The sequence below is a fragment of the Podarcis filfolensis genome (assembly GCF_964270895.1).
Source record: "Podarcis filfolensis genome assembly, chromosome: 3".
Taxonomy (NCBI): domain Eukaryota; kingdom Metazoa; phylum Chordata; class Lepidosauria; order Squamata; family Lacertidae; genus Podarcis; species Podarcis filfolensis.
The window spans coordinates 16,612,317-16,627,005 of NC_139606.1; the positions used below are offsets into that span (position 1 = coordinate 16,612,317).

The window sequence follows — 14,689 nt, forward strand, 5'->3', positions numbered from 1 at the left end:
CTGATGACTATATATATGTAGAGGGACGCGGGTGGCGCTGTGGGTTAAACCACAGAGCCTAGGACTTGCTGATCAGAAGGTCAGCAGTTCGAATCCCCATGACGGGGTGAGCTCCTAGAATCATAGACTCATAGAATCATAGAGTTGGAAGAGACCACAAGGGCCATCGAGTCCAATCCCCTGCCAAGCAGGAAACACCATCAGAGCACTCCTAACATATGGTTGTCAAGCCTCTGCTTAAAGACCTCCAAAGAAGGAGACTCCACCACACTCCTTGGCAGCAAATTCCACTGTCGAACAGCTCTTACTGTCAGGAAGTTCTTCCTAATGTTTAGGTGGAATTTTCTTTCTTGTAGTTTGGAACCATTGCTCCGTGTCCGCTTCTCTGGAGCAGCAGAAAACAACCTTTCTCCCTCCTCTATGTGACATCCTTTTATATATTTGAACATGGCTATCATATCACCCCTTAACCTCCTCTTCTCCAGGCTAAACATGCCCAGCTCCCTTAGCCGTTCCTCATAAGGCATCGTTTCCAGGCCTTTGACCATTTTGGTTGCCCTCCTCTGGACACGTTCCAGTTTGTCAGTGTCCTTCTTGAACTGTGGTGCCCAGAACTGGACACAGTACTCTATGTGAGGTCTGACCAGAGCAGAATACAGTGGCACTATTACTTCCCTTGATCTAGATGCTATACTACTGTTGCTCAATCCCTGCTCCTGCCAACCTAGCAGTTCGAAAGCATGTCAAAGTGCAAGTAGATAAATAGGTACCGCTCCAGCGGGAAGATAAACGGCGTTTCCGTGCGCTGCTCTGGTTTGCCAGAAGCGGCTTAGTCATGCTGGCCACATGACCCAGAAGCTGTATGCTGGCTCCCTTGGCCAATAAAGCGAGATGAGCGCCACAACCCCAGAGTCGGTCACGACTGGACCTAATGGTCAGGGGTCCCTTTACCTTTACCTTTATATATATTTATATAGAGAGAGAGAGAGAGAGAGAGAGATTAAGGCAAAAACACATGACTGTGTCCCACTTACTTCGGTTCTGAGTGAAATCATTATAGAGCCTTTTATTCAAAGTGTCTTCTTTCATAAGAAAGGTGGTTTAATTCTTGCCAGAACCCAGCATTTCAAGATATAGAAGGAAATGTATGATTCTGACATTCAGTAATTAAGGTGATAACAGTCAAATATCCCATAGATTAGATATTAGATGAAGTTTCGGAGAAGGTTAAAGATGTCTGTCCAGCTGATATGAAATGACAGAGCTGGCGTTATGAATGCTATAACTGAAAATTGGTAAGAGTACAAGGGATGGTTGTCTTGGAGCCAGAAAAGAGGCACCTGAGGCAAAACTAAAAATGGAATGCTATGGTTAATAGAATTTGAAAATGAAGTACTGGAGATTTATAATGACAATGTGTTTATTGTTGTCAACCAGCTGATCGGTAAAACCAGCAGATAGCTATGGAAGGTGTTCAGGCTAGATGGCATATGGATGACAAACTTTGGCTTCAGATTCATTTCCAGGACACCCAATTTTGGCTGATTTGGACTACACAGTGCTATATGGTTGAGAACCTCAGTACCTGAAGGAATGCGTTCTTCCTTTTTGTACTTACATGCACCTTAAGACAGGGATGTGGAACCTGAGGCCCTTCAGATATTACTGGACTAAACTCCCATCATCCCTAACTTTTGTGTTTTTATATTGTATTTTTATGTTGTGAACTGCCCTGAGATCTAGGATGAAGGGTGATAAAAGGAAGGAAGGAAGGAAGGAAGGAAGGAAGGAAGGAAGGAAAGAAAGAAAGAAAGAAAGAAAGAAAGAAAGAAAGAAAGAAAGAAAGAAAGACGGAAGGAAGGAAGGAAGGAAGGTGTCATTCTAATTGGGGTGGAAGAGGGTTCTGGCCCAGCAACATTTGGAGGTCCACTGGTTCCCCGTTTCTGCTTTAATATTATCAGAGACCCTTCACCAAGTCCTGGTTCAATGGATGGCTACAAGAAAGGAGGCCTTTTTAGTGATGGCCCCCGATTGTGGAATGCTCTCCCTAGAGCAATATGGCAAAGGAGTAATGAGACTAGTGTGATTTGCAGGTTACAGATTAGAGGTAAATACTGAAAAAAATGGCTGGAGTAGTCTAGGGATGCCCTCAGAAACCTGGAAGAATTGTTTGTTTTCAATTCAGGGCACCCAAAGCTTAGGAGATACTTGTGGGGAGAAATGTGTTATGGTTACCAAGAGGACAAAGTTAAACTCTTACCCAGTGTTTTTTCCCTAAAAAAAATATTTTTAGGGGTACTCTCATTTTGACTCAAGAAAACCACCATTTTATAGTTCAAATTGTGAAAAATAAGTACAGTAAATGGACAAAAGTACAATGTTTAGGGGTATGTGCCCCCCTGCGTCCCCCCAGAAAAAAGCACTGCTCTTACCTATCAAAACTGAAAAGCAGTATAGCACAGTTTCTCTCAAAACATTTCTCTCTGCAGACCTCCTGAAAATTGCTCAGTAGGGACTATTTAATAAACGTGTTTTTCTTCAGCACCAGCATCGTTGTCAAAACCAGCAGAAAAAATTGGGTCCTAACCAGGTATCTGCAACAGTCATATTTCACTGGTAATTTTTAAGGGGGAAACCTGTGGACTGTATTATAAAAATCACAAGCTCTAGGCCAGGGCTTCATTATCCCTTTTGGTAAACCAAGCCCTGGTTAAAACAGCCTCCATCTTTGTGGTCAGGTAACATAAATCGGACATGTACAATACTTGACAGGGCCTAGTACAGAAAGTTTGTCATGGTAAGCAACCATTAATCATTTACTGTGGTTGAGCCTTTCTGGGCTGTTTGCCTCTTCCGCTCTCACACACAGATGATACAAACCACAGACCCCAGCTTAGTGTTATATACCTGGCCTGGGGTCATGGTTTCTTCTGCTCCCACCAAACGATGATCAGTAAGCCAACAAAAACAAAAACAAAACCTCTTGTCTACAGATTGTGGGTTTTGGGGAGGAAAATATACTACAGTTCATGGTTCATATGCTATGTCAGGGATTATGGTTTGTTGCTTTACAGTATGAACAAGTAATAGCAAAGTGTATGGATTTGGCGCAGTCAGGGTAAACAATTAGCCACGGTTTACTGTGGCATTCGAATGAGGCCTGAGAGAAAAATTGATCTAATCATCAATAAGCATGGTGCCTAACATTTCCAATTTTGATTCAATATTGCAGTCTTCTTCAGTGGCGTATAAATGGCAACTAGTGCTGATTATATCAGTTTCTCTCTGTCTTCCAGTGAGAGCTTTATTTTATTAACAGCATGTTGAACGTTTTGGTTTGGATTTTAAATGCTTTTTATGTACCAGCAATAAGAAATGTGTGAATAAAATGTTGCACTTTATTTGTTCCTTACTTCTCTGTGGTGTCTTAATGAACACAATGACATATGACAGAACAGGTTATGAAATGTCAGCCAGGTATAAATGTACATCAAGTACTGGCGTGTACTGCTTGGCAGCCCCTAAAGTTTCTATCACTAATATGGGTCAGATTTGATAGGCATGCTTAAAGTGGAGGCCACCTCATTTTATTTGATAAGGAAATTTCAGACAAGTGCAAGAATTAGCAAAACTGGGTCACTTTTCCATTTCAGTTCCTCTGGCATGTTGCCGCACAACAGTGCTTTCCATTAATAATGAAGACATTTTAGAGACATAATATTAGCAGTCAGTTGACTTTATTTAATTGGCATGCTATTGTATTCCCATAAATTCTGTCAGGAACTGCTGTGAAAGGCTTTGAAGGTTTGCGAAAGAAAAAGCAGCGAGGCCCTTAAGAAAGAAGTTATTTTAAGCTAAAGGTTTTAAGATTCCAGGTTTCGTGCATCTGGCTGAGAATTAACTAAAATGCTTTGAGTTTTTTATGTGTTTTTCCCCCACTCTCAAGAATGCCAGTGTAACGAGCCTATTAAGTTGTCTCTGTGGGAACAAAGCATAAGCTCTGGCAGGACTGGGCCAAGGTACTGAACATTTCAAATGATATGAATTTGAATGACTTAATGACACATCCTTTTATTTATGGATTTCATCCAGTGCTCCACTTCACGACTCGGGATAATGACGCTGACAATTAGTTTAAGAGATAAACTCTATGTGTTACTGAGCCATGACTGGTAATTATTGGATTTTTTGTTTTCCCAAAAAACTAGTTCCTAAAAGTGAATTTCTCTCTCTGCTCTTATAATGAAAGCTCTAGGTTGAAAGAAGGTGAATGGTGTTTTCAGATAATGGTTGATGAGGGAGATGGGGGCTTGGGGGCCACAAAATTACTCCTCAAGCAGATGGAACTTTTCACTTTCAAGTAATTGTAGCGACATCAGATATGTGTGTTACTTGTTAGAAGTTTGCATTGACAGGATTCAGGCAACCAAGTGAAAAGGGTATGTGCTTCGGTCCAAAAGGATGTGTGGCGACTGGCTTGTCGTTAACTGAACTGTTTGCCATAACTGCTTAGAAAACAGATTGTGGATAGTGAGAGTGTTTTAAGTCCTCCAAGGAGGTGGAGCCTCCACAAGTCGAAAATTTGTTCTCCGTGAATAAATTACACTGGAACATAGGGGAGCTATCAGAGGCAATGACAGAGGCCTAGCTAAAGTTCCCATAGCCCTTTTCTTAAATTAAAGAGAGCTTTAATAGGCAACTATAGTAGACTTGTTCCCACGTGACGCTAACCTCAGGTATGCAAGTGTTTGTGTGAAATAGTGGATCTGGACATTTGGCACTGTGATCTGCTCATTTAAAGATCTACCCTGATACTTTCCCACTTTTGAGGCAAGCAAAGGTAGTGAAAAATTATTTTACGCAGGTGACATGTTGGGCTGGGGAGAAAAAAACTGGAATGAATGTCTTTGCACATAGTGATTGGTTTTTGTTGTTTACTCTTAATAATGTAAAGCACAGAACCTCAAATCACATTGAGCTGTGCTGTGCACAGTGGTGTAGCATGGCTTGCTAGCACCCGGGGCCGTGCACAGGGGGGTGGGTGGAAGGGAGGGAAATGGACAGTGTGTGCTTGCACATTCAACTGCCTAACGGCGTCCACATTACCTGGGAGATTGCAGGCACGGAGTAAGAAAAGAAGTGTCATCATGTTGTCTGGAAAGATCATTTCCAGGTTCACATGGCGAGCCCAGTGACAGAAGTATGCAGCTACATTGAAGCAGCACCAGGTGTTAAAATTTTGCACCCTTAACAATTCTGGGCCCAAGGAAACTGCCCCTTTGTCGCCTCCCCCCAACGCCATTGGCTATACACAGTTGTGCTTTCCTGCTTTGTTTCACTGGTCCTTTTAGAAGTGGAAAGGAAGGAAAAAGAGCATTATTTTAAGTATTACTGCTAGAATCGACCTTCTTTTTAAAAGCCCTTTTCTTATTTCATAGCATGATAAGAGTTGGCAGGGAACTTGGTTATCTTCTCCAACTCCTCTTGCTCAGTCCTGGAGCAGTCCTACTGCATCCTTGACAGCTGGTCATCCAACTCCACCTTAAATACCCGCAATGAAGCATGGCCCAGCACTGCCTAAGACAGACTGCTTCAATGTCAAACAGCTCTTACTTTAATTCTTAATTTTCTGTATGTAAATGACCTTTTGCTAAATCAGGCATAGGAGACATGTGGCCCTCCAGACGTTGCTGAACTACAGTTGTCATCATCCCCAACCATTGGCCATGCCTGCTAGGGCTGATGGAAGTTGTAGTTCACCAGCATCTGGAGGGTCACAGGTTTCCCACCCCTGTGCAAAATTGACCACAAAACAATCATGTACATGGGTGTGCTTAAAGGAGACTCATTGGGCCATGGAATGTTAACAAAACAATAGAATGGTATTAGAAGGGGCATTATATCACATACTCAAGTATCAAATCATGTAGGACTTTATAGGTCAGAGCCAGTCCTTTGAATCGAGTATTGGAAATTGACTGAAAGCCAGTGAATATGAAAAAGGACTTGTGTTATATGTTCATAGCACCTGGTCCTCAACCTCTTCATTGCCATATTTTTTCACCAGCTAAAGTTTTTGGTCCAACTTCAAGGCAGCCCCACGTACAACACGTATGCTCATGTGCACATAAAATACGGGAGTCCTCTTGATATTTCCAGTAATACAGTTTTTCTACTGACTACTGGTGCAGAATATGAAAATGGCTAGATATTGTAAGTAATGTCAATGCAATCAGATAGTGCCTGTCAAGAAAGTAGAACTTTTCCACTCTTGAGGCAAGCTAAGGTAGCAAAATTCTTTTTAATAAAAAGGTATTGAGTTTTATAATATGTACAGAAAGATCAGCAGGATGATATAACACTATTTGCATGAACAATTCATATACTTCTCATATTCTCTTTGCAGTAATCTGTGCTTTCATCCTTTTGATGTTGGGATAGTAACCTGCTCTTTATTATAATTTTACAATATTTTAGCTAAAATTATATAACATAATTACCAGCTACATGCACCAAAACCCACTTCACCACTAAATCAAAGCTGCCTTTAAAAAGGGAGAAACTAATGATCTAAGCCTGGTTGTTTCCACCACTTTTGTCAGAAAAATTGCATCTATTTTCATCTTGATCCTTTTAGTATTCTAGATCCATGCTTTTCAAACTGTATCCTGGGGTTCCTGGGGTTCAACGGAGCTTTATGAAAGGTTCTGAAAGAAAGAAGGTGAATGATGGTGGCCAAGATTCTTATAAATACTACTTGCCCACCCCCACCAATCTTCCCCTGCCATACACAACCGCAGAGTGTACATGGGAATATGAGCAGCAGAAGTGGCTAAAACAACAACTTTTCAAGGGAGGGATTGTGTAGCACACACACAGGGAGATCCTTCAGGAGACAAGACTATGTTAGGCGTTTCTGAAAGAAAGAAGTTTGAGAAACGTTGATCTAGGCAACTGGATATCACCAATGGCACAGTGTGCTGTATTTATATTTCAGTATATGAAATGCAATGATCTACAGATAGCATTGCCTTGCAGTATATTGCCTAATTTACCATATGAGTATTGAGACTGAACACCTGATTTTTGTATATGTGAAAACGGTGATAAAAATTAAAGGTACCCCTGACCGTTAGGTCCAGTAGTGGATGACTCTGGGGTTGTGGCGCTCAGCTCGCACCATAGGCCGAGGGAGCTGGCGTTTGTCTGCAGACAGCTTCCGGGTCATGTGGCCAGCATGACTAAACCCCTTCTGGCGAACCAGAGCAGCGCACGGAAACGCCGTTTACCTTCCCGCCGGAGCGGTCCCTATTTATCTACTTGCACTTTGACGTGCTTTCAAACTGCTAGGTGGGCAGGACCTGGTAATGAACAAGGGGAGCTTACCCCATCAGTGGAATTTGAACCGCTGACCTTCTGATTGACAAGCCCTAGGCTCAGTGGTTTAGACCACAGCGCCACCCACGTCTGAAAACAGCCATAGATGCTATTAAATATATGGTAGTAGAGTTAAGTTTCATTTAATGTAGGCTTGGGCTGTACATGTGCATGGGTGCATGAGCTTAATGTTCATAAAAAAAAGAACTTTGTGATTAACATGCATACCCTTGAGGAAGAAGAAAGTGTTGAACACAATTGCTGTTGGGACTTACTTCTGAGTGGACATAGTTAAGGTTGCAGCCTGTCTCTCTTTCTGTCTTTCTCTCTCTCTCTGCTAGTTTCCTCCAAGAGAGTTGTAATCTGGGAAATCTGAGGCTCACTTAGACTTACTATATTGTTGATCCACTTGCTTTCCTGTATGATGCCAGCACAATATCACTGCTCTTTTCGTTTCCTTTTTCTTTCAATTATTGGAAAAATATTTCTGTATTTGGGACACTTTAAGTGAAGCTCCAGTGTGCATTTTTCAGTTGCAGAAACTAAAATCATATATATTCTTAACAAACCTAGCACTTGCAAGTAAAAACCCCTCAATTCCTCTCCAGTAAATTTCACTTAACTTAAAAAAGGTGAGGAAACAAACAATAAGGCACAGATTATAGGAGGAAAAGCAAAACTGGTGAAAACAGCCATAAACAACTAGTTCTCTGTCATCCTTTGAGTCTGAACATTTTAAAAGCTGATTCAAATGTTAAAGCCGCCATGTGGATGTGACTGCTACACTGCTGCCATCACGCTCTGACCCCCATACCTGTCCAGGCCTACTCCCCCCCCCCAATTTCAAAAGAGGGCTACCACCTAACTTCTATATTCTTGTATTCAAGAAACACAAGCTGAAACTTCTCTTGTCTTTGCGGAATTAGTTCTATGGTCAGGCTGGCCTAAGACATTTTGTTGTCTGAAGCAAATGGTGTCCTCCTCACCAAATCAAGGTTCATAGTACCCAAGTATTTTCACATGTAGGCAAGGCCTGGCTGAGAAGATTATCCAACTGGGGGGGGGAGAGCATTTTGGTTTTTGTCCAACAGTACAGTATGTGATATCCTCAATCAATGGGCCCACACACAGCCTAGTCAAGCCTGCTATGGCCTGCTTCTCTATGGCATAAAGTCAAGATCATTGTTTTATCTTTCATGATATGTTAGTCTAATGTCCTGCTTAATAAATCAATTCATACTAATAAGACTTGAGGAGTGGTTTTCTTGCAGCAGGGATCATTGCGGAAACCATTCTTATTAGCCACTTGTCACTTTGTGGATGTGGTGAGTTTAAGAACATATCAGCTGGTTTACTAGCAAGTCACGCTTCAACTAAAAGCAGAAAAGCATTGTGATGCCGTGAACAGCATGCTTTAAAAAAGGTCATCTAGTTGCCTGTCTTGCTTTGTTCTGTTTCCTGTCTACTTGCCTTAAATCAAATAAGCCTCTGTTAGAGACAGCATATTTATTTAACCTTCAGAAGTGCCTACACTGCACCTCAGACATAGGTGTAGGAATGTGTACTGTACAAACTTTATGTAATCTAGTCTTTTGCTTGCCTGTAACTATAGCTGGGGTAAGGAAACCACAGAGTATTATATCATGTATCTGTGAATGCAGTGCTTGGAAATGTCCTACAAGATGTGTTGGTCTTGAACTTAGATGGCTTTTTAAATGGATTGGACAAATCCATGGAACACTGATATATCAACAGTGATCAGTTATGTGCATTCCATGTTTCAAAACAGTATCCTATGTACAAACAGCAAACTTTTTCTCCAGTTCTGCATTAGTCTGTTGCTGGTCTCACTCCTAGCCTAGCCCATTCCATACTGTGGAATCTGCTCAACTCCTTCTCAGAACTGCTCTCCTAAAGTCAGGGCAGGGCAAACAGGGAAATACAAGTGCTGGAGGATGTGCAAGGAGAGCTGGGGTATTGTGACTTTTCCCAGAGAAAGGGGGCATATGGTAGAAGGAAAATGTAAAATATGTGCATGAATTGAGAAGTGGAATGGGTTCCCATCTTACTGGGAGCTGGGAGCTGGAAGTAGGACTCTGACTGAGGAGCTAGCCTGGAAGCAAAAGGAAAACCTCTGGCAAGTCAAACAACTTGCCCTCATTTCGGGAGGTGAGACAGAGAAAGGGTAAAGTGGATCCATGCCTTAAATGAAATCTCCAGAAACTGGTGGAGCCCATGCCACAAAATTTCATGGGGGAATATTCCAGTGATTCAATTAGGAGTCAAAACTTTGGGACTGGACTTCTCTTTACTTTCCCAGATTGGATGAACCCGATTCACCCAAAGCAGTTGTCCAGAGTCCTGATTACCAGAAGGCCAAAGGCATGCAGACAGATAATTTAGTGAAGGAATGCTGTCACTCATCATTATAAGTAATGTAACCTCTATTTCTATATGGTTCATCAAATCGAGCAATGTTGAATATTTTTGTTAGCAATGAGGTCAAAAGGCCTTCAAAATATATTTTAACTACTTTAAAAAAAAATAAAGCACCACTGCTGTAGAACAGTTTAGTTGAAAGGATATATTGCCACATCTTTCACCTGAGCACCTTCAGTGTCAGTTGCCTCTTCTTCTTAACATTTTAGATGCAGTGCTTCCATCTCAAAAGGGAAGGTGTCTGCTGGCCTTTCACACAAAGAGGAAAGGAAAGTTCTATTTTGTCAAATAGGAGAAAATAGCTGATACTTGACCAACTTGTTATACTCCTTGGCATAAGTCCACAGTAGGAGAATAATTTCAAAAGTGAGGAAGCACAGAACAGAATTCTGCCAGTCTGGAAATCCCGAGCTATTACAAACCAAGCCAAGCCCTCCAAATTACCACTTCTTTCATATTTTAAATCGGAGCATATGGAAGTGGGCCATTTTCTTTATGTCCCATGCTAAAAGCAGCAGCACCAGTGAGCAATTCATTGTCAAGCAGCAGCTGTAGCACCAGTTTCAAACTTAACACTCAGGAGGTCAGGAGGTCATTAATATTATTTCTGAAGTCTCTCTGGCAATAAAGTGGGTGCAGGGTTCTGTTTTGTTTTGTTTTGCCTGTGCTCTTCATGTAATAGCCTTTTCCACTTGTCAGCATTTCTGTTTCCAAAAGGATTATGCCTTTGATGAACAAAGCCAGCAAATGCGCGCTGCTGGATTTGCATAAGGCGAAACAGCCGCTGACTGGCAGTTGTTGATAAAGATGTATCACCCTCTGGTTTTGTTTTTCTCCATCCATATGGAGGTGAACTGGGAATGAGGAGGCCTTTTTATCTCTTCCACATGGATTGTCTTCTCTGAACAATGAAATCACAGCAGGACTGGGCATTCATTCCCCCTACCCGGGCACCCTTTGAAAGCATTTAAAGGCACTTGATTTATCCCCGGTGCTTCTGAGCTTTGCCTCCTATAAGAACATTTAAGGAACCAGAAAGGAGCTGAGTACTACGGCAGTATTGCTTGCTCGATATCAACAGAGCAAGGTTAAAAACCCCAAGGGATAGCTTTCAGTCATTTATCACAGATATTAATTGTGCTGCTATCTTTTTCTTGCAGAATTGCATGATTATGAAGAATGCAATGATCATCTGGGCTTGTTGAAAATGGCTCTTTATTTAACACCTGCCTTATCAACTCATTCAAACTGTGGAGTACCCCCCTTCCCTCTTTATATCAGCCTTTACACTGGCATCTATGCCAGCATTAATATCTTAAGTCTTTTCAGGAAAAGGTTTTATTGGCATAATGTGTTTCTTTGGAATGTTGCCCTGACCATGCTACATGGGCATAGTAGCATTGCTGCTGGGACTATTATCTGTGATAGCAAGAATTGGGAGGAAGGCGAGAGGGGGCCCTGTGGAGAACTTTCTCCAAGAAGACAGCCATCACTCTCATTTTCAGGATGCTCTGTGTGTGCAGTCATGGCAGATTTGGACAAGAATCAGAAGGGCAGCACGTGCCAGCTTCGACATGTAGGGAACCTCAGGCCTGGGGACTGAATGCGACCTTCCAGGCTGCTCTATGAGGCCCTCAGGACTGCCCCTACACTTTACCCTTTATGTCTAGGGCACATTCCTGATCCACAATTTCCCTGGGTGCTTTTGTCTGGCTGAACATATCATTGGACTCTGATGGTGCCTCTTACTTGCCCTTGGTTAGAGAGGCATTTGAGTGCATGCAGAGCCCCCTGACTTTTTCATTCCTAGAATGTATAGAGTAGCCAACTGTACAGAAGTAAAAGTTACACACATAGCTCCATTCAGTTGTGCTTCTAACTACAGCACCCTTTGGTCCTACCTGCCATTGGCATGTGGACCCCAGGAGGTTTCCTAAGAGGGTGTATGGCCCTTGGGCTGGAAAGGTTTCCCCATCCCTTTTTGTATACTTTGGTATCCTTGAGCTTTGTGGGGACTTTCTTCTGAGCAGGCATGCAGAGGGTTGCAGTACAAAGCAACGTGTCCACAACTTACCGCCCTCCATTACAGGCCACACATAAGGCTCTTTTCCCTTCCATAGCCTGAAATGGAGACTCCCCTGCAAGGAGCTGCCATGCTGGGCAGGTTAACCCATTTCAGGCTGGGGAAGCAGATATGGTCTTGTGTGTACACTTAGCTCTGTCTGACAGCCATGGGAGCTGTGGGGTTGTGGCCAATGTGTTAAAACATTTAGAGTCCCAACATACTTTGTGTGTTGGGACCACTGCTAGCAACAGAGGCTGCTTCACTGGAGCAGTTTGCCCTCAGCCAGCCCCCACTTACAACCAATCCAGCGGGTAGCATTGGCTGTTAGCTTCCTCCTCCTTAGTGTCAGTTCTGCCCTTGCAGAACTCAGCAGGGAGGAGTATGTGGGGGAACAAGAATTACTTGACTCTGCCTGCCATTTGCTCTGATTCCACCTTCACTTGGCCTCCCTACCTTCTTCCTTTCCAGTCCCAATGGGCACGACCCACCACTAGTTTGTGGTGTGCTAGTTTATACAAAAGATGGACTTACGCTTCAGTCTTACACATGGTTCCTGAGGGCCAAAATAGACATGATCACAAATGCATTTAATCTTTTCTTTCTCAATTTCTTTCTTTCTTTCTTTGGGGAGGACCACAGGGGTTATGTCTTGGCCCATCTGCAACAGTCACATGGAAATTTCCTCCTCAGAGTGGCTATTGGGAAGGAGGCGTTCATCAGGACCAGGGGGTGGGAAAGGGTTAAAAACTCCTCCCTGCATGCTGTGTTCACACACCTAACATCATGTCTTGTTGGGTTTTGTAAAGTCAGTGTTGGGTTTTGGAGTCAGTGTAAATGTCTGGGGTAAACATACTTACGATTGGTTTGTTAGTATCAAAAAAACTATCAGGCACTTGGCTGACCACTGTGAGAACAGGATGCTGAAATAGATGGGTCACTGGCCAAATCAAACAGCTCTTCTTTTATCATATTTTCTTAAACTATGCTGACTTTACTTGTTGTCAGCATCCATCTGTCACAAGAGACAATGGAGTGCACCTCCAGGGGTAAAATCAAACCTTTGCATTAGCAACACTGAAGTGACCTTCCTGTCTGTTTGTATGGAGGTCCTGGGCTGCACAGAAAGCAAGACACCCCCCCCCCCCGCCACCTCACTGACATGGACTAAAGGAAAGCAGAGCAATGCATCTGGCACCAGCTTTACTAATAGTGTAGTTTTTTATCATTATATCTAGAAAGCTATTGCTGAATCCAGACTAGTAATTGAAAGACTGTAGTCTAGGCTTATAGAGTTATATCTCTGATGCCAGTAAGACTTTTTTGATGTTTTGATTTGCAAAAGGTGGTTCATATAATTTGATTTTATTTGCTTCAAATTCTTTTAGAGTCCTGAAATACTGCAAGGCTTGATTGGTTGAGTTTTTAAATAAAAGTTTACTGAAATTTCATAAATCACTTTGTCCAGTGCACTGTTTTGACACGGCTGGACAGTCCATAAAACTCTTTTGAAACTTCTCTGCATGCCATGGAAGTTCATAATCAAAAGGTTGCAGATCACAACACAAGTTCTACTTTAAATTGCTAAAAGCCAAATGAACATAAAATGTGCATATTTTTGGAGCCACATAGGAATGAACAGCAGGCGGAAACAAATGCTTGACATTGGATTTATACTTGCCAACCATACTTGTGCTATGCCTATTATCATCATGTCATAGGAAGTTTTTATTGTGTGCAGGCTAGGAATTCCAGACCAGCTGTGTATCTTTTTTCTTTGTCTAAGATTACTGATGTTTTGATAGGCTCCCCACCCCTTCATTTTTTCTTGTTCACATAAAATTGCTTATGATTAAGGTAGCAGGAGAGAAAGCCAAGTGAGAACATTTGGGACCACAGTTGGGGTGGAAGCAAAAGCTGTACTCCCTGTGATACTGCTATGCAAAAAGAGAAAGTAGGCGCATTTTGGGAAATAATTCAGTAGTATGTAAGCTAAATCTAACTTCCTTTCTTTTAACAAAGGCGACCTGCCAAAGTGGAGGGGGACATGTGCTGCCCTCCCCCAACAGTCTCATGAAGTACACCTCTTTACTTTTTTCGAGAGGGCAGTAGGATACGGACAAGATGGCTAAATGTTAAAAGCCAGAGAACTGCCTGCCACTGAAACACACAGAAAGGAAGGGTCACTCGGGTTGTTTGTGTCAGTAATGCAGAGCAGATATTGGCTATATCACAGGTCTGTTGCTACTTGAAATCCCTTTAATTTTTATCACACATGTCAGTGGGAGCCATTGGTGTCATTTGGAGGAGTTTATGGGAGATGAATCGTTAAGTTGAAGGGTGAAACCTCTCTTTCTCCCTTGACATAGTGGTTATGAGTGTCCGCAGAGGCAGAACAGGTGTGCTGACTTCACCCCAATTGTGTTCCCAGCACCCCTAGACCTTTCTCCTCATTTTCCTTGTTGTAAAAAATAATAATCTGATATTTTGGGGGAGTGGGTTTGTTGCATAAGAGCTCTAAATCAGGTTTAACTTTGTGATATGAATTTCCCAGTATGTGATTGAATCCCACCCCAAAATAGTGATAGTCTGTAAGTCCCCTTACTGGCTTCCAAAAACTACGGGATAAAGTGAGTACAGTCCATCTTACTGATGGGCAATTGGCTAGTATAACAATACGATTTACTGGGATTTATCTACTCCCTAACTCTGGTGTCCTGCATTGACATTCACATCCTTTTCGTCTAAGAGATTGGGATCTTTGGCACCGCTGAGATTCACAAAATGATCAATAAAACCACAGACAGATTA

General features: G+C 42.3%; 1 protein-coding gene across 6 annotated transcripts in view; it reads left to right on the forward strand.

Moving 5' to 3' along the window:
* The window catches only part of MACROD2 (mono-ADP ribosylhydrolase 2), a 966,393-nt gene that overhangs the window by 612,971 nt on the left and 338,733 nt on the right, over positions 1–14,689 (forward strand). The gene's annotated exons all lie outside the window — the stretch shown is intronic.